The sequence below is a fragment of the Zonotrichia leucophrys genome, chromosome 3, assembly GCF_028769735.1.
Source record: "Zonotrichia leucophrys gambelii isolate GWCS_2022_RI chromosome 3, RI_Zleu_2.0, whole genome shotgun sequence".
NCBI classification, from domain to species: Eukaryota; Metazoa; Chordata; class Aves; order Passeriformes; family Passerellidae; genus Zonotrichia; species Zonotrichia leucophrys.
The window spans coordinates 31,687,195-31,707,566 of NC_088172.1; positions in this window are offsets into that span (position 1 = coordinate 31,687,195).

A 20,372-nucleotide genomic window follows, 5' to 3' on the forward strand; every position below is an offset into this window, starting at 1 on the left:
TGATATCTCTCCTACATGCAGATAAACAATTTCCTAGGCAACTCACAAAAAAAATTACTACAGAGATATTGCTGAAGATTTTAATCTTTTTAAAATATTCATGCTTTCTTTTAAGTAGTCAAAACTTATTCTAATTACATAAGGGGTAAAGAACCAATTGAAGGACAAATCTTGCAGGAATTCTCAATACTGCCATGTAATTTTTAATGTAGTTTGTTTCCCAAATTGCTATGATGATGAGTTAAAGTCCAGAGTATTTTGTGGGCATCAGAGAGTACTGCTTAATATCATATGAATAGAATAATTAAAATAATCATCTAATTACTAATAACTCTTTTTAAGATGAGAAGCTAAGCTCAATTACTGACTAATGAAACACACTTCTATGCTGGCCGGGGGAATTTACAATGACTGTTTAGTGATCTCTTGATACATATCTTCAAAGGACACATACACTCCTCAGAACACAGAAAACATGGGCATTCCCTGAACACTGGGATCTCTCCTTTCCCTTTTCTCTCCTATCCTTGTTCCAGAGGAGAGGAGCCCTCCAGTGCTTACAGGAGTTTGCATTTAGATTGCTGGTGACCTACTTGAAACAGATGGAGAGAGAACAGCCTATTCTTATCCTCATGGTTTTGTGCTCCTCTCTGTAACAGGCACTTTGAATCCAAATCCTGCAATTTCTCTGTCTCAGACAGACCTCAAAAGTGGTCTCACATTCCAGTAAATGCTTTCAATAGCAGGCTGCACAACCCCCTGTTGGTTGTCACCACCTTGTAGGTACCTGTGGAAGTTCAAGCTGTGAATCCCACATTCTCCCCAGCCCCTCTGCCAGGCTGCCAGGCAGTGTCTGAGCCCAGCAGGCAGGAGGGTGCCTGGCCACAGACCTCAGTCCTGCAATGCCTGCAGCTCCTTTAGCTTCAGTAGCTACCTCAGCAGTGCAAATCCTGCTCCCAGAACTCTTAGCTGTCAAGCCTGCAGACTTTGCTACGACAATGCCTACATCTCTGTTTTAATATAGCCCATGGGCTTTGTTGGCTTAAGTTTCCCTCTGGATCATCAGAATAACATCAGGTTTCTATCACTGAGGTCAACTACACTAAAAACAACTACACTAAGTGCAGCCATTCCAGTCCTGTCCTCCACAGTGGTGCACTTCCTCAAGACAGCTAGTCTGCTGGTCCATTAGGGTTTTTTGTGCAAAATCTAATCTACAAAAAAAAGTCCTCAGTCCAGCTAAGTGAGGCGTCATCAGGTGCCTCAGTGACAGAAAGAGAAGCCCATTTTCTGCAGGAAAGCTTGTCACAGATTGAGCAGGAGGATGTGCTTTCCTCAGCCCTCAGCCAGCCAGTCCCCGTAGGTTTTTAGCAAGCCCTGTGCTGCTGGAGGTGCCCTCTGGATTTATGTCATGATTTAAATCATATCTCACATGTTGCTCAGTGCTCATTTTTTGGGTCAGCATAATGCTGTGGGGTTGGGGATTTTTTCCCCTTTGTGATATCTGTATTTTGAGTCCTCCTTTTATTCGTTTTAGCTCAGCCTTACAAAGCCACACTGTGCACTTTTATAGCTCTGCAGATGTTACATGATCCAATCTCCTCTTCTGCCTCCTACACTGCAGTTTCTACTGTGACCAACTGTTCTTGTTCAGCAATGTGTGTCCTACAGCCCCATGAACAAAATCAAAGCAGTAACCCTGAGGTGGTGTGGCTGTTCAAGGAGTGATGCATCCATGGTGGTGGTCTTTGCCATCTGCCTAGGACTTGGGGAAGAATGATAAAGCTTCTCGTAACTTGATAAATCAGTGATCTGGGAACTGGTTGTTACTTTGTATTTTTAATGTTCCAGTGGGAAAAGGTGACATATAGTGGCCAGTTCTGCTTGTGTTCCCTTTTGATTTTTGTTCTCCTTGATCTCTGTCCCAAAACAAAAGATCACTCATAAAATATCAGAACAACTAAAGCTTTTTCTTCTCTCAAGATAAGAAGAAATATATGTATATTTGGGGAGCCTGGAGTTTTTTACCATATCACAGATGGCTTTTCACCTAGAAGCTCTGTTTGCACACCTGATTTTTCTAGCCAGTAACTATTTCTTTTGCAAAAATTTATTTGAATTAAAAGGAAACAATTCTGGAGTTTGGTACCATCTAATGCAAGGATAGAGAACACTGGTCTCTGTTTTTCAGATGAGCTTTCAGGGAAAGTCTTGAGATGGTTTCCTGGGCTGTCTGAAAAGAGCCAAGGAAGCTGTGCAGCAGAACTAATTCCCTTCTAAGGTTTTATTCAGTTCATGTAACCAAAGAAGCACCAATCCAGCCCATGTAAGCTCTCCTGTGCACCCTGAGGTACCTGTTCCTCCCACTGACCAGAGAGGCAGAGAAGATAACAGACTAGAACCTGAAAGCCTTAGAGTCAAGAGAAGGGAAGCCATGCCCTAAATTTCAGAGATATATTTTAAAATATTTCTCAAACTTAATTTGCGATTTCGGGCTCCATTCTTTTGCGGGTGCATGACTGAAATTTACTTGGCAGTAATTCTACTTGAATGGCCAGCATTTCTCAGCCTAGCCAAGGAAAGGAAAATGCTTCTTCTACTTCTCTAGGAGAAAAGAAATAACATATTTTCAAGATTTTTATAGAAAATTCTTGGAAATATTATTATTTTAAAGCATCTTTGTTGCATTAGCCACAAAAAGGTGGTATTAGAAATCACTCTCAAAAGTTAGCCACAGAACAGAAAATGAAAAGAAACAGAAGAAAAGAGAGAGCAAGCCCAGTTTCTTCTTGTATATTGCTTCCTTAAGGCCAAGGCATTATTAAATTCAAGATATGAAACAGTTTCTGCAAATATATTCCTGCAGAATTTTAAAATTAATAACAGCTTCTGCATTGGGGCAGACTACACATTCTGCCCATGGAAACTCCAGCTGATTTTAGGGCCTTTCTGATTATCCTGGTGTCCTCCCTCATGAGCAATCCCATATGTTAAAAAGGTTGAAAAATAGCTATGCTGGTCTTTACCACACTGTGCTCCTGCTGGTCTGGCCAGGTGGATTGTCCCAAGGATGTCAATGCCCTCCGGCAGCACTTTAAACACACAGAAATGCCTGCACTGAATTTCTGCAGGGCTCAAAGCAGGCATAGAAACACTTCCACTCAGCAAGATTCATTTTTTCTGCAGAAGATAAAGACCCCATGCTTCTGCCTGCTAAAAACTGAGGCAGGGATAGCCAAGGAGAGGAAAAAGACAGGAAAGTGTTCCCTCAAACTGTCCCTTAGCTTTGCTGCAAAAGATTGCAGCAAAATTCATCGCTGTACAGCAACTGGATAACCAGAGTCTTATTCTTTGTTCAGTCGGGTGAAAATGAGGAGCCCAGAGGCAAATGAGAAAGATAGCATCTGTCTTCTTCAAAAGCTTCAATTTCTGTGAGCAGGGCAGAGCTCTTCACACCTCTCTAACAAGGGGAGCCAGGACATACAAACCAGCCAGGGCTTTGAAGGGTTTTGTTGTTCTCTTCAACCGAACACCGAGAATACAAAGAGAGCTATGAATTACTAGTTCATGATTTATGACTTTCTAAAGGGAGAAAAAACAAAATAAGAGAGAATAAAAGAAAAAATAAAAAAGTTTGAAAATAAATCTCTTCCTCTCTGCATCCATGGAAGTTGCTTCTCCAGTATTAGTTTGAATACAACAAATTTTGGAGGCTTCCTGACCTGCAAAGAATTTGACACAGCCCATTCAGGAGCATTTGGAAAATCCTCATGGTCTGTCTGTGGTCACCCCCCAATCTTCTCAGAAATTCCCTGGTCTCTGTGTCTCAGTCTACTTTTTCCTGTGGGCCATTCTCCCCCTCCCACCACATGCTGAACATCAAAAACATATTTCTTCTCTCTGCAGAACAGAGATCCAAACCTTTGTCCGGCTAGGACAAGCCTGACATTATAAAAGCTGGCAATATGTTCCCAGTTTTATTCAGGATATCTGTCCCACACCTCATGCTTTACAGGCTTTTCCATGCAGATGTCCAGGTATGTTTCACCTCATTAAAACACACACGCAGCAAAGGGATTTCCAAAACATCAGATCTTATGTGGTGGGAAATGCCATCTTGAAGTGACTTTTCCTTTCCACTGACTATAGAGGGAGACACAGAAAACCACACTTCATGCCCAAGTACATTGCTTTGTCTAGCATTAGAGGAGATTAACTTGTGCCATATTACTTAAATAAAGACACCTCAGCATGAAAATTAGTTGCATTTTATGCCATATTGGCTCCCCATCCCTTAACCAGTCATTTTCAAATCTGAAGATCCTTCCAGATACATTTATTGTCTCAGAGGTTTAAGTACAGGTCTGGCATAACTAGGAGGATCTTTTGCAGCATATGGCTTTGATTTGCACATCTTGCACATATCCTTGAGAAATCCTGCCTAAGCTTGAACACTGAGGTGTGAGGAATGTGGTAATTTGAGGGCACATATATAAACATGACAAACTGTGGTGGCACTTCTCCTTTTGACCCACGCTACAAAGGTTGGTCCTCAGAACGTGCAGAATGTGGAATGAGGGTTCCCTACACAGGCAACCAACCATAGGGCACCCTAAGCAGCACAGGTACTTAATTTGGTCTGGTGGTTCCTCCCAGGGATAGAAATTGCATCTAATTCCTCACCAAGTAAAATCACGTTTTCTCAGGAACAAGGTGTCCTTTAAACTTGAGTCTGATGTCATCAGAAGTGTCAGATTATGCCCTTTTCTGAATTCTCTACAAATCCATTTCCCACACAGAAGATTGTCCAGTAAGGCCAACTTTTTAAATTCAGTAGAATATGCCTATAGGATAACAAGGATAGCCTTCTTTAAAGGTTAAGTTCAACAGGAGTTTTAGTTTCTGACATGAAAAAAATTTTCACCTTGGTCTAATCTTGCACTTGCAGCTTCCCCAAGTGTTACAGCTGCCTATGTCTATGCTACAATCACAGACATAATTAATCCTCATTCTGGATTATCCCTGTCCTAGTCTGCTGAGACCAGATAAATTGGGTTAAACTCCAATTGAACTCCTCAGATTAAAATTGTTGCAAAAAGTCATGATGATTGACCTTCCATGACCACAGCTGTGTCCGTGTTACCCTGGTGCTAGACCTCTTACCTGACAGGTAGGTTTTTATTACTTTTCTTCCTGAGGGCTTCAAAACAGTGATTTGGCCACACACATCAAAACAGGTTTCTGATTCTCCAAATTCTTGTGTTTTTTGTGAAAATTACCCTGCCATTTCCCATTTTTACATTATTTCAGTTAATTTGTTTACTTGCTAAAAGACCCAGAGAGAAAAGTTGATTTTTAGGGCTCTTAGTCTATGTACTGTGAGATCTGAGAAAAATAAAATAAAATTCAAGTTGCTGTTCCAGGGCTTAATGAAATACCCAAAGCAGAGCAATTTCCATAGAGTGAGGGAGTGCTATGCATCTCTGCACTTACAGCACTTCCCTACATATACTCTTTCCAGCTCTTCAGAAAGTCTCTCCTTAATGTGCAGAGATTTCCTCCCATCCCCCTTGAACTTCCTCACCACTTGCTGTGTACAGATTCTGCTCGAGGGAAGGTTTGGTTTTGTGTTTTCTGTTGTTTTTCTTTTTCCCTGCTTTGAACACTGAACTCCAGAAGAATCTTAAAACAGCAGTACTAAGCAATTCTGCAAATTTTCACTCATTTTGTTGCTTTTATTTTGCCTAGACTTTTCTGAGGTATCAGGCATCAGAAGCTCATCAAGGTTTGCAGAGAGCAGAACACTCAAGGGTTAAGCATTTCAGCACTGAGCTCTGTAGTGCAGAAGATTTTGTAGATTTTTCTTCAGGCAGAGTGAACTCGAGTTCCCTATAGCCTTTTCTAAAAGGCTGTAAAGGACATGCAGTTTGTGAGATTCTGATAAACAAGAAAAGCTATGTACAAAAAACCTGAGCCATGATGAAATATGAATGGAATGGGAATACAGTTAAAAAATAAATCTAAGACAAGAATCAAACAGTTCTACAATGCTAAGATATATGTCCTTTCAACACAAATAAAACACCATTTTCAAAACTCTGGATATGTTTTCTCTTGTCCATGGTCTTCTGTAATAAACACCTGAGAAAGAAACACCAAAAAAGGAGGTAGTCTCTGATGAGCTAAAATACAGAGATATTTGTCCCCAGTTCTAGACAATCATGTTTTAAATACACCTGCCTAAAAAATTCTCAAGAAATACCAGTACAAACAATTTCCAGCAAGCTGTGTGATCAGCTAGAACAGATGGGGTTGCACAGTGACTTTAGCTGATGCACACAAAAGCACTGCTCCTGCTTCTCCTGAGCACAGAGCCCAGGCTGCTGCTCAGCTTTGCTGATTTGGCTTCCAGGTGGAAGCAGGAAATGTTTCTTCCTCAGAAGAAACCCCAGCCACTCTCATTTCAAAACAAAACACTCATTAGTAAGCAGATGCAGAAAATATCTTTGCACTGTGTTTTGGTGACTTTCCAAAAGAAATTCTCAAAATTTTGATCATTGCTATTTTTTGCGTACTCTGAACAAACAAACCATACATTTCACTTTCAGGCAGCACTAGACAGACAAACAATGCACAGGTCAAAGATAAAATAACTTTTCAAAACCTTTAGCTTCTGTGTTGCTACAGCTTGACCAGAGATCTCTCTGACCCCACTCAATTTTATCAGCTCATGGGAGCACACAGAGAAGAGGTAAACAGAGGGGTCATGTCCTGGACGCTTCCCTCTACCCTGCCTGTGTACCTCTCTTATCCCTCTGCAGAACTTCATTCCATCAATTTTTTTTTCTGTAAAACAGATGAATCAAACTAAAAGCCTTCCAACTTGCCTCCTTCCCTCCCTTTTTGTATCCCAGACTCTTTATGTTTTTAAAGGACATCAAGAGCAATCTTTCATTCAAGCTGTACTTCAATTTTTAATGCTTTAAAACCTATGCTTCAGGACTTGAAAGAAAATATTTTTAATTCAAATGGAGGACTCAAAGTGAGTATTCCAGTACTTGCTTCCTCTCCTATTCCTTTTGATGGGATCCAGGAAAATCTCAAGGGGAATGGAGCTGCATTTTATTAAAGTTAGCATAAAAAAGCCAGAGTCAGAAGGTCTGAAACAAATGTATTGTTGCCTACTGTATCTGGGAGAAAGTGTCCAGTGGATTCAGGTTATTGTAGCAGAAAGCCTTGTGATGGCTGTAGATTGTTTGTAATAGAGAATCTCTCAGAATTCTGTGCCATGGTTTCAAAGTGTCAGTCCCCTCTCTAGCCTCCACTTGTGTTCCAGCTGCCTCTCCAATCACACAAGTGTCCTCCTCATCACAACACATTTGGTAGTCAAATAGATACCATTATGTACTACAAACTCTGGGGCCAAACTCTGTGCTAGAAGTGGGATGTTTTTCTAATAACACAGGACGTGAGAAAACACAGCACAGCCACAAGGCCAGAAGGACCCCGTGGTTTCAAACCCTCCAGAACAAAACAAATAATTTCATTTCCCTGAGCTGAACTTGTAAAGCAACTCTTAATGGAAGACTTATTTCCACACATCTCTGATTTGTAAGTTGATGATATATTTCCTGTGACAAAAGCCTGTTTCTTCAGGTTTTTACTGTCATGCATATGTGAGATCAAAGGCAGAAGCTGACCTTTAGATGTTGATTGAGGTAACTGTAGGAATAGGCTGTGAAGAGATATTAATGAGCATCTTCATTATTTCTTCTGATACAAAGGGTAGAGCAGGCATGCTGAAATTTTTCTACAAAATGTTGATTGCTGATGACACTGAACAAGCTAATACACATCCAAGATAATTCTCATATCCCAGGTGAAGGTTCTATTCACAGCTGTTATTAAGACCTGGAGGGTTTCTGGGTGGGGGGTTTTGTCCTTTGCCAGGTATCTGGTCTTGAGACAAAATAAATCTGAACTCACAAGTGCCAGTTATCTATCCAGGATTGAATTCTTCATTACTTTTCATCTTGCTTGCAAGAAGTTCGAGATATCATACCTGCCTCAGGTCCCCTTATACAGACAGGAATATTAAAGGCACCATAGAGTGAATATGAATCTAGTCTTTATTTTTTTAATCAGTGCATTCCTTCTCACAGAAAAGACATATTTAAGACAACTCAGACACACTTTGCTATGCCTGCCTCTCCAAATGGGCTCATTTTCCCTTTCTTCTCCAAAGTTCCTAAATGAACTATGAATACCTGCTGCCTTTTTCTATTTCATCCCAGTATCTCTCCAATCCACCTTATTCCAAGAACATTTAAATCAAATTATTGTTGTCAATAGAATCTACCCAAATATCTGTTTCTCAGGGGTGGCATGAGGTAAGTGTCTAAATTCCCATTACACACAATGAATTAAATTGGTGCAGTCAGTGGAGCCTAGAGAGAAATTCAGCTGATAGGAAACTTAATTCAGTAGACTAAAACATAGGTACTGAGTGCTATTTTAGATGCCCTGAGGAACCTGAGACACATTGTCATTAGGCTGACAGATATGACAAAGTACCTACCAGATACCCCTTTCATCCTTGAGCATGAGATGGGAACCAGGTAAGACACCCCAGAGCATCTCAGATGGCCCTAGATTGCAACATCTATGCTGCTGTATCCTCCCCTCAGTGTCTGTTTCAATGAGAAATGTGATTTTAAGCCCTATGTACAATTGTGGTCCAGCTCTTCTGTTTTCTTTCAGAAAAGAAAGAGAAGAAATACAACTATACCACTCTGCAAATCCATTACTCATTCACCATGTGCATTTCTGTCTTGTTAGTCCAAGGAAGGACATATTGAAAATCAAAAATTTTCAGAAAAGCTTAAAGAGGATGATCAGCATTGTAAGAGAGTTTCCACGTGTGGAATAATGGAGTAGTCTGGGGGTCTTCAAACCCCAGAAAAGAGATTACCTAGAAGCCTATGACACAGATAAACAAACCATACTTGTCATAGAAACAAAGGATATGAAATAGCTGTTTAATATCTCTTCATATAGTGTTTAATCCCAAAAGGAACTCTGTCTTTTGGACTGCAAAATTATACAGTTCATATCAGACAAAAGGGTTAATCATTGTAAAAAGAGCTGCCTAATATTCTTGATTTATTTCATCTTTTTAGTTCTCAATTTTGCAATACTAGAGATGTCCATTTTATTTTTGTGGAGACATAAAATTAAAGTATAATCCTTTGCATATTTCTTTTATATGGGGATCATAAAATATGCTACATCAAGCTTATATTGTGTGGCTTCCTTTTGTATGATGGAGCCCCACTGAATTATACAGGGAAATGGGAATGATGAAGCATTATTGCTAAGAGATAATAATAATTCTTCAACTTTGTATATTTCTGAAATAATTCTAAGTGTAGAGATAAACCACAAAGAAACTTTATATTTGACATAGAAAAATACTGAAAAAATATGCAGTGTAAGGATAATAGTGTGTTGTGAGTGTGCACATCTGCCTTTGTGGGTGGCTACAGCTCTGGCATAGCCATGGTGGGCCTGAGCTGTGTCAGAGAGGGGCTCTTGACAAGGGCATGCAGTGACAGGACAAGGGGAAATGGCTTTAAACAGAAACAGATGAGATTGAAATTCGGTATTAGGAAGAGATTCTTTGCTGTGAGAGTGGTGAGGCACTGGCATCAGTTACCCAGAGGAGCTGTGGATGCCCCATTCTTGGAAGTGTTCAAGGCCAGGCTGGATGGGGTTTTGAGTAACCTGATCAGTGGGTGTGGAAACCCAGGGCACCAGGAATATTTCTCTGTCTGCTCTGGGGTGCCCTGACCCCCAGGGGAGCACTGACTTTGACTCTCATTCATGGAGAAAGTTTCCTAGGCTTTAAGATAGAATAGAATCCACAAAAGTGTGAAATGGATTACAGAGAGTAGTGTAGGCGTATCACTTGGTGAGACATTTAGGTTTTGGGATTTTTAGTATGTTGTGGATGGAAGCAAAATGGAGGACACAGGGTGTTGTCCTGGGTTTCTTCTTCATGCTTCTTCTTCCTCCTTCTTCATGGGTTTGGGTGGCATTTTGTAATTGGGCAGAAAAGTCCACATTGCAGCTCTTTGGGATCAGTTATTGGGTTAAAAGGGAAAATAATCTAGATGTCAGTTCTTAATTGGATAGTTTAGTCTTAAAAGATCTTGTAACAAGTGATTGTTAGCCATTTTGTGCCTTCTAATGAAAAACTCACAGTATTGAGACTGTTTTACTGATAAGAAATAATAAACACTTGAGTCTAATATGAACTATCATCTCACTGCCTTCAATCCAGACCCAGGGAAACCAACAACTGAGACCCCAGCAACTGGGAGGTGTCCCTGCCTATGGAACGGGGTTACAACCAGATGATCTTTAAGCTCCCTTCCAACCCAAACCATTCTTTGATTCTCTTGCTGTATCAGTATGATCCAGAATAAAATAGACAGACTTAATAGTTTTTATTAGACCAACAGGTATGCTCAAGAAAAGGCAGAAAAGCTTTCAGGCACACAAGACCTATGGATTCAGAAGAAGCAGACAGAAGTTGGCTTCCAATGCTTTAATAAATCTTTGACTTCCTACAAGCTCTGCCTGCTGAAACCCAGACTGCAGCCAGACTTCTGGAGCTCAACAGATGTACACAAATGCTCTAGGGGACAGATGCTCAGTGTGGTTATTTCCAAAGCCATGAGAAAATGAAGGTAAAAAGAATGATGATTTTATGGAAGGAGAATCAGACAAAAACATTTCCTCAAGACTTCCCATCCTAAATTTGTCCCTTCCATACTTTTTTTTTTTTTCTGGCAGGAGGTATTTTTCATTTTCCCATTAATCTCTGCAAGACTGTCCTGAAGACAAGGGACACTCACTCTCTGCTCTTTCAAATAAGACTGTGATGGAAAGGACACAAGAAAGCTTGTGGGGAGGACACAAGAAAGCTGAATGCACTTTAAACAAATTGCAGGGTGCTGTGGTTTAACTCCAGCCAGCAACCAAGTACCATGCAGCCACTTGCTCACTCCCCCTGAGGGAAGAATCAGAGAGCTGGAAAACGTGTGGAATGAGATAAAAAGAGTTTAATAGGAAAGCAAAAGCCACACATGCAAGTAAAGCAAAAGAAAGGATTCTTTCATCAATCCTCATGGTCAGGCAGGTGTTCACCCAGGACAGGAGGGGCCCATCACAGACAACAGTGCCTTGGGATGATAAACACCATTAAACCAAATGTCCCCTCCTTTCCCTCTTTACCCCCTCTGCCCACCATTTTACATACTGAGCATGATGCCCTATGGTCTGGAATATTCCTTTTGGTCAGTTTGGGTGCCCTGTCCTGGCTGTGTCTCCTCCCACCCTCCCATGTACCCTCAGCTTCCTTCCCATGGCAGTACAAAAATGAGAGAAGGCCTTGGCTCTGTGAAAACCCTCAGCAATAACAAAAACATTTCTGTCTTATCAGCCCTGTGTTCAGCACAAATACAAAACACAGCCCCACACCAGCCACCGTGAAGAAAATTGACTCTATTCCAGCCAAAACCAGCACACAGGGAAAAAAAATACAGACAGGGAAAAAAGGCAAAATAAAATGTATTTGTGCTCAAGAAGAACTATAAAACAGCTTGGGTTTTGTTACAAGACAGTTGTACATGAGGATTTAAAACTCCTCACGAACAAATAGTTCATGAAATCTTTTCAGAAACGAGAATCACTTGGTGATTTTAATGCTCAATTTTATCTATTTCTGCCACAGAATTAACTTTTTTACTACTGCAAGTAGCCATAATTTTCATATTTCTAAAGCTAATCCTTTGATTGAACATCAAATGTATGAATGCATATTGCATACAGGCATGGAAATTTGTACAAAAAAATGCTTGTCAAATGCCATGAGAAATAAACAAGAACATTGTCATTTTATTACTGATTTTCAGCAATAAAATTTCACAATTCTTTCTCATAAGATTGTCAGGTGGGATGATGGTTATATCACACTGATGGAAAGGGAAAAGCATCACCTCTGATCTGAGGAACTCACTGTAGGCACCACATTTTCACTGCAGATAAGTTGTTTCACTTTTCACAGGATTAAACTGTTTAAATTAACCTTTGAAGTTTCTTTGCACATATTTGCTCATAAGCTCTTTAATCTGCTACAGCTCAATGCTACAATGAAAGGCAGAGCTGTAAACAACATATTTACTGTCAGCATTTCCACTTCATCTAATCCTGTAAGTTTTTGTTACCTTCCATCCATGCGAATAACAAAGATTTAGACCCTTCAGAATTACATTATTATCTATAATAAAAGCCATGTAATAACACCCACACAGCAATACTTATTGATTTTTTACTACTTTGATGTTTTCTTTCAAAGTACAAAATTTACATCATTCCAGATCAAGAAATTCTGGTGCCAAAAGGCAAGCATGAGCAAATCCATTCTCCATGTTGTGTGCCAGCTTTCCTGACTCTGGCTCTTCAGCCAGATGGTGGAACAGGCTCCTCAGGAAAGTGGTCACAGCACCAAGCCTGCAGAGTCCAAAATTGCTTGGATAAATCTCCCAGGCACATTGGTGTGGCTCCTGGGGTGTCCTGTGCAGGGCTGGGAGTTGGACCTGGTGATCCCTGTGGGCTCCTTCCAACTTGGGATGTTCTGTGATCCTAGGACTCTGTGGCTTATGCAGATGGGACCTTTCCATGAGCATCACATGTACACTGCAAATGAAAATGGACTTCAAAAGGAAGTCTGGAAAAGTAAGACTCTGCACACCATTTTTGATAAAAGTTTAAGCTCAACAGCTTTAAATAACTTGTCTGAGGTCAGAATGAGCTGAATTTGGAAATAAGGCTAGTGAAATGTCAACCCTAATTAGAGGCTGTCATTAAAATAACAGCACCACAGATGAAAACTCATATTGAAAGAGTTCAGTGATAAATGCTAACCCAGCAAAACATACATGGATAATATGATATTTTGACGATACTAGTTAGAGATAAATCTTGGAGAACAGCTCTTTTCAGAATAATTATCTTGAATATTAAATTGCTTTATCTAAGTATCACTAATGCCACAACAAAAGATAACACAGAAGATAAAGGGGCTTCTTGCTATGAGCAATTTGAATACTAAGTGCTAAAATTAATTTCTAAGTTTCCATTTTTTGATTATGAGTAAAACGAATACAGAAATAGTGAGCAAGGGCACTTCCATATTTGTTTAAATGTATTTTATTTTAACTTGCTTTTCAGAGCAGGCTAAGTAATTAAATCAACAAAACGTTTTAAAAAAATCTCAAGTAGCATTTTGTATTGTTCTGTAAATATATGCTTTCATTTTATTTATTTTTTTTCAGTTTCATATTTATTTTTATTCAGTTTATTTTATTGTCATTTCAAAGAAGAGTCATTGCTTAAATAATTGAATTAGGTGCTCTTGAATTCTATGATATATTCCTATCCTGGTTTTCTAATTGCTGATTTCTGTATATAGCTCAGAAATACTTTCTGGAAACTGAACCTGAAATATCTAATTTGGTGTCCTGGATTAGCTGATAACCAAACTGTTTCCTCAAGCATCACATCTTCCTGAAAGCTTGTCATGCACTGACAGGTTCTTCCATTCATTTCAACATTAATCTTCTTTCTCAAGAAGATGAATAAAGAGATGAACTGAGATGGTCTTGGCAGTCCTTTGAGTGCTGACAGTCTTGTTCATTTCTTACAAGTGCAGGTAAGCCCTTGTTAACCAATGTCAGTAACACAAACACATCAACGCAGAGCCTTCTCTTGTTAAAATAATAATTAATACATTTATATGCATTGTTGCAGGATAAAGGTGTTAAGTATAAATAAATTTTGCCTCTGGAATGCATCAATATAATGTGTGAGATTAAAGTCAGAACAGAGATAGGCTGAGTCTGACTGAAATTCCGTAGGAGGCTCACGAGGTTTGAACCTTATGCGAAAAAAAATCCATTCATCTGGTATTCAAGGATTTTATATTCAAGACTATCTCTTTTAACTCTAAATTAAATTAAAGGCATTCAAATCATATTGAGATGATTTTTGATTGAATTTTCTTAACTCCATTTGACAGGTGGAAATATACCTTTAGCTTATTTATTTGTTATTTACTTATTGAGGGGCACTTATGCCTATTAGTGTAAAAGCCAGTGCTTGCTTTTCATATTGATTTCAAAATTGTTCCTCTAGAAATAGGAATTGCATCATTTCAGCAGCCTAATCTTAGATATATTTGGAGAGGAGAGGAGAGGAGAGGAGAGGAGAGGAGAGGAGAGGAGAGGAGAGGAGGAGAGGAGAGGAGAGGAGGGAGAGGGAGAGGAGGAAGGAGAGGAGGAAGGAGAGGAGAGGAGAGGAGAGGAGAGGAGAGGAGAGGAGAGGAGAGGAGAGAGAGGAGAGAGGAAAAGGGGAGGAAGGAAGAGAAGAACAAGACTGATAAAAGAGAAATGTCTGAAGGAATATTGTATTTTTTTCCCTCACATTCCAACCAGAGCCAGGTGTGCACACCTTTCCAATTAGCTATAACAAACTTAATCTGTAAGAAATCTGGTTTTCAAGCTCAGTGAGAAAATTTGGTCACTCAGGCATCCTCAACCACGTACCTTAGGACACAGCCACAAACTGTGAGGGCAGCTGGGTGTGAAAAGGCAGTCACATCTCACTGGAGCCTGGGTCACTTTGGGATGTCACTCTCTAGCCCAGAGCCGGAGCACTGGATTAGTGAACACTGACAGTTGTTACCTAACAATGAGGGTTTTATAATCTGGGTATGGGCACCAACAAATCAGCCACGTGTTGGTGTCAGGTTATGAAAGGGAAACTCTTTAGCCTCCAGTTGCTGTAGCATATTCCTCTTCTACTTAATACAATGGCTTTGCTAAAATGCTTTTAAGAATAAAATTATTTAATAGTACAGACATGGGCTATCCTGTGTTATCCTCAATTGTTTAATTTCCTAATTAACTAATGACATAGCCACAAGATGTCTTTCTCTCCCCATCCTCCACATCTTGCTAGTTGGATGGTTATTTTGCTTGAAATTTAATTGCTTCCCCCTCATTAAAAACCTCTTCTGAAATTGTCAAAATGTATCTTACCTGTTCAAAACAGTCTTGATCCCTGAACTTATCACACTGTAGTGAATTTTCTTAAAAAAGAAAAATGAGTGTGAGGCAGAATGCAAGAAAATGAGCTCAGTTGCTACTGTCATGAATGGTTTTGAGGCAGTGAACAAATAAATCAAATTATGGGTAAACCTTGTGTGGGAAAAGATAAATCTGGTAATAGGTTATATTCTTTATATATTTCATTTGAATAAAATACACTATAATATCAATATGCATTGACATAATTAATAATACATGTCCTATTAATAAGAGATGAGATTTTCATTAATGTATTAAGAAATCCCTACTACTTTTAAGATTTTTTTTTCTTATTTGTTGTTTTTTGGACTTAGAAAATGCCGTATATAGGTAAATCAGCTACAAAACTATTTCAATATTCTGGAACCATTTAAAAGGCTGTACTAGGGAGTTTCATAGAATAAATATTTCAATGATCTCCAAAAGAGAAGAAGTAGGATTTTATTGATCTAAACCTCTATCATGCTGTTAAATTGTTTAGAAAAAGACTTACATTGCTGGTGAAAGATAATCTGATACTTAGCAGATGGTTGTAGCTGTGATTTACAGATAATCTCTGTTAAAATGCATTTACTTTTCCAAGTATTAATTTCTCCACCTAAAATTTCAGCTACAAGAAATTTGTTTTGCTTATTTTGTGTATATTCCACACAATAAATTTAAAATATTTTAATAATTGTCAGAAAACATGCTTATGCCTGTTTTGGTGCCTGAGGTATAAACCCAGATACTAAAAATCCAGCTGTGTCAATTCTTCTTGACACTAAAAAACCTGTCCCTGCAACTGGGAGAGCTGAGCTGAACCTTTGTGATAAGAGGAGAAACTGTATTCATACTCATAGAATTATGGACAGATTTGGGTTGAGTTGGAAGGGACCTTAAAGATCACCTTGTTCCAACACCCCTGCCATTGGCAGAGACACCTGGGCCATGGGCTCAGAGTCACATTCAACCTGGTCTTGAACACTTCCAGGGATGGGAAATCCACAACTTCCCTGGGCAACCTGTACCAGTACCTCACCACTATCCAAGCAAAGAACACCCAATCTATATCTCTCCTCTTGAAGAATAAACCATTCCCCCTTGCCCTATTCCTATCTACCCATGTAAAAATACACTGGCATGCAGCCTCTATTCAATGGAGAAACAGAGGTTTTCATTTTCTAGTGCCTGTCAAACTTCTACAAACACAGAAAATGCCTTTAAGGACAAAAAACACTGACTTTTCTAAATCTAAGAAACTGGTTACCAGTTATGCGCATTAATAGCTGATCAGTAATAGTTTCACTTGCATACATTATGTTTACAGTGGGTATCTGGCAGCTGCCTCCCCCACTGCCAGCATCTCCATTAATTTTTGGTGAAATTTGTTCTGCAATTACTGATTTTCCAGCTGAGCTGGAAAACAACTGCAAGCTCAACAGCTACTGTGCCATTTCTAAAGCATTCTCTTCTGTTAATAATATCAGAAAACAAACCACAAGACTAACAAGTTCTTTTGGTCAGCCTTGGGGTTTTGCACCATCTTTTATCACAAATTAAAAAATTGAATTTTAGGATGTAAAGATTGGAATGATGGCATTGCTATTGATTGCATTATCTGAAGCGATATATCATAGATAGGAAAAAAGTTTTGACAGCCAGGTACAATTTTCTCTAGTTTTTTTTCTCTAGAAGTTTGAAAATCTAAAAAATACTAGGTAAAGAGCTTTTCACTATGATCTATTTTTATTAAAAGTTTGCAAAAGCTCATGGATGACTTATGGCAATTTCAAGCACATATTTTCTTGAAAAAGGAAATCTGTAGTTTCTCTTGCATTCCTATGCCACTCCTGCTTGGTAATATTTTTTTGCAATTTCCATGGAGAGAAAAAAAAGAGAAAAAATGATCAGAAGCAGCTGAGAGCTTCATATCATACTAGCTTAGGGCAAACCAATTCCCAAGAAAAAAATCAGAACTGGTGATAAAGCTGGTGGGTTAACCTAGTTCACGTTTTTTCTGTGCTACAGGGCAGGGGAAAGGAGAAGGGGCATGGGGCCTGAGAGGGAATAGAAAGGACTGTTGCAAAAGCCAGGCAAAGGACTGAACACACTGAGCACCTGGATCTCAGGCGTGGATGCAAATAGACAATGCTGTGGGGCTCTTACAGCCGTCCTCAGAACTAGCTAACAAAATCTTAAAAGCAATCCAAAAAGAGTTTTGACATTCCCAGTGCTTTCCCTGATGTTAAACTGAAAGAGTTCTTTGAAGGGCTGTATTTGAAGAGGCAGGACCAGAATTATCATCTTTTGGATTCACATCATGGATAAGAAATGAACATGCGGCTTTGGTTTTTGCTTTTCCACATGCAATTATCAACATATCATTTCTGCTTTAATACAAGTGCAAATACATTATGACAATTAATTGAGGTTTTAGAGCAGGAAACTGCTACCTACAGCAAAACTGAAGTGAGGCATAAGGTAATTCAAAATCTGCTAATGATATCTCTACAGGAGTTAAGAATGGGTTTAAAACACGAACTATATAAAATCTGCCTGGGTTGGCATATTTTCATGATTTTTAAGAAGCAGTAAATATTTACATATATCTTCATCAAACTGGATCCCAGTAGATAGATAACCAGAAAGTATCATGATAATTTATTTATTTGAATCAGTCTTTCCTTAAATCACTCTTACCAGATCTCAAATCCCTAAGGTGATGGGCTGCGGTTTAAGATCCTCATTTAGTTCTGCAAGACTATAAGACAAGAGAGTCCACACAGACAAGTCTACTACATTTCCCTTCTATTTTGTCTTTTCAGAGGACCACCAAGGTTTTCATTTCCACTTGTGCTGTCTGTGCATTAACCTTAGCTCCCTGGAGTTTGGTGAGTTCTGGGTTGCAGTGAAGTTAGCCAAAAGCCAGACTCATTAGTTCCAATAAACTCTTTGAGGGAATAATTTCTCATACACTAAGACAGTTCCTTGCATTGTTTGAAGACATTTTAAATATTTAATGTAATTTTTTTTGGTGCAAAATATGAAATTTCAGCAGATATACAGGATCTAATTAAAACCTCTTCTAATTTAATTTAATTCACCAAAAGCTCGCTTCATGTTAATTCACTTTTGATCTTCAAGTGCTAGAACAGTCCATTACATGAACTCAAATAACGGAAAAAAATAGGTATTAAATTATATAAGTAAATTACATGTTTATTCTTGCATTTTAACATACATTGAATCAAAAAGCAGTTTTTAAGAGTTTGGTTTTGTTTTCCCAAAATACCGATTTCTTGGAATTGAAACTTTTTTTGCTAGGTTTTATTCAGCCCTTTCTTTAGAGTAATTTTCACAAACAAAAAAAAAATCATTACACAGCTCATAGTATAAAAACCTATGCAACACTTAAATTTTTATTTATTTGAACACTTTTTGTAAATGTTAAAAAATCCACCTAGGTTTCCTTAAATCAACTGATGTTACATCTATGTCAAAGAGGATTTCGGTATGGTGTCTTTTTTTCCCTTTAACACAGAATGAAAATAACCTTGATTTAATCACAGTATGGAACAGGACTCTATTGAAACACCAATATATTGCCAGAAGATTTTCCACTGAGACCAATAGAGAGCATAAAAGATTTTAAAGATTAAATTAATGGCACTACAAAACCACATATCAATGTGTGGAGTATGTTTACTGGGGAGGATGAGCTTCTCAGTCTCTTCACCCATGTAATGTGTTTCTTGTCCATGGAGGATAGTAAGCTGATTGGGAACTCACCACTTTTACTGACTAGAGATTTTTCCCTTTTAGTGAAAGTTTAAAACGTATCATGGGAACAAAAGCCTTAGAATTGGGACATTTTACAAATAATTACAATTTACATATATAACTACATTTTACATATATTCACAGCAAAATGGAGAGCACTGCATTTTTTCAGTTGAGACAGGCAAATACTGATCAGGTTTTTCTTGTATCTTCAAATCAGAAAACATTTCCACCTGTAAAACATGGAAGCTGCTTGCACTAGGAATGTAACTTCAGAATTTCATTAGCCATGACGCTGGTATAAATGTTTGCAGAAGTTCAACCAAAATTTTTTATTTTCCACTTTCAAGTTCCTAAAATTCAAGTGATCATAGTACAGAAAACTGAATAATTATTTAACCAGCTTTTTGTGCACCTGTGCTGCTTCACTATAGAAATTAAATGTATAGCTAAATGAAATGGGCAAATGCGAGTTTAGTTTAGGCTGTTTTCACCCGAACAAAATCAGTATATATCTGTTCTGTGCATAGTATTTACTGAACTAGGCAAAGAATTACCATGTAATGGTTGCTGGGCCCATATAGACAGACCCCTACCCACCCTCCCAACACCAGACCCAGGTCACTGCTTGATTTGTTTGCACAGACATAACTTCTGTGTCCCAGTCATTCTCAGGATCTCTGTGAGTGGTGAAATTAAAACCCCAGTGGATGACAGTTCCATGCCAATGAGTGGTTCTGCCTTTAACAATCAGCACTGCTTTTGTTTATGAAGATTCTACTCCAAACCTCTGTGGGAAACGGGAGAGAAACCATTTTGAGCAGAAGCCAGGAGAGGGAACAGACTTCTGCCACCCACACACACATTAACCTTGCTACAACTCTCTCCTGACTCACTGATAATTGACATGTCTCATCTTATGCTCTAGGATTCCTCTATTACATGGAAATGCATGTCAGAGAAGTTCTTGGAAACACAGGTTCAGCAGAAGTGCTGCTTTTACGTGTCTGTCCCTCTAGAACCTCGCTCAATGCCCACCTGATTACATTACACAGCACAAATAGCATGGCAGGTACTCTCAGGTGAATTGGGACTTCTGCTGTTTACAAATAGTTGCATAAAACCAAGTTGTGCTTAATTGCAAAAGGAAAAGAAAATCCTCTATCTACCTACAACATTTACAACTACTTTGCAGCCTCTTTAGAAATTACCTGATTAAAAGAAGGGTATGATAGACATGCTTTTCACCTTTTCGTCAAAGTAATATTCATTCATCCCTTCAAAATCTTCTAGCAGTCCCAAGAGTAAAGTACTAGAAAATGAAGGATAGAAGCATGAACCACAGTGAATGTAATCTGAAAAGACAGCACAGCGTGCTTAGGAATTTTCCTTTTGTTT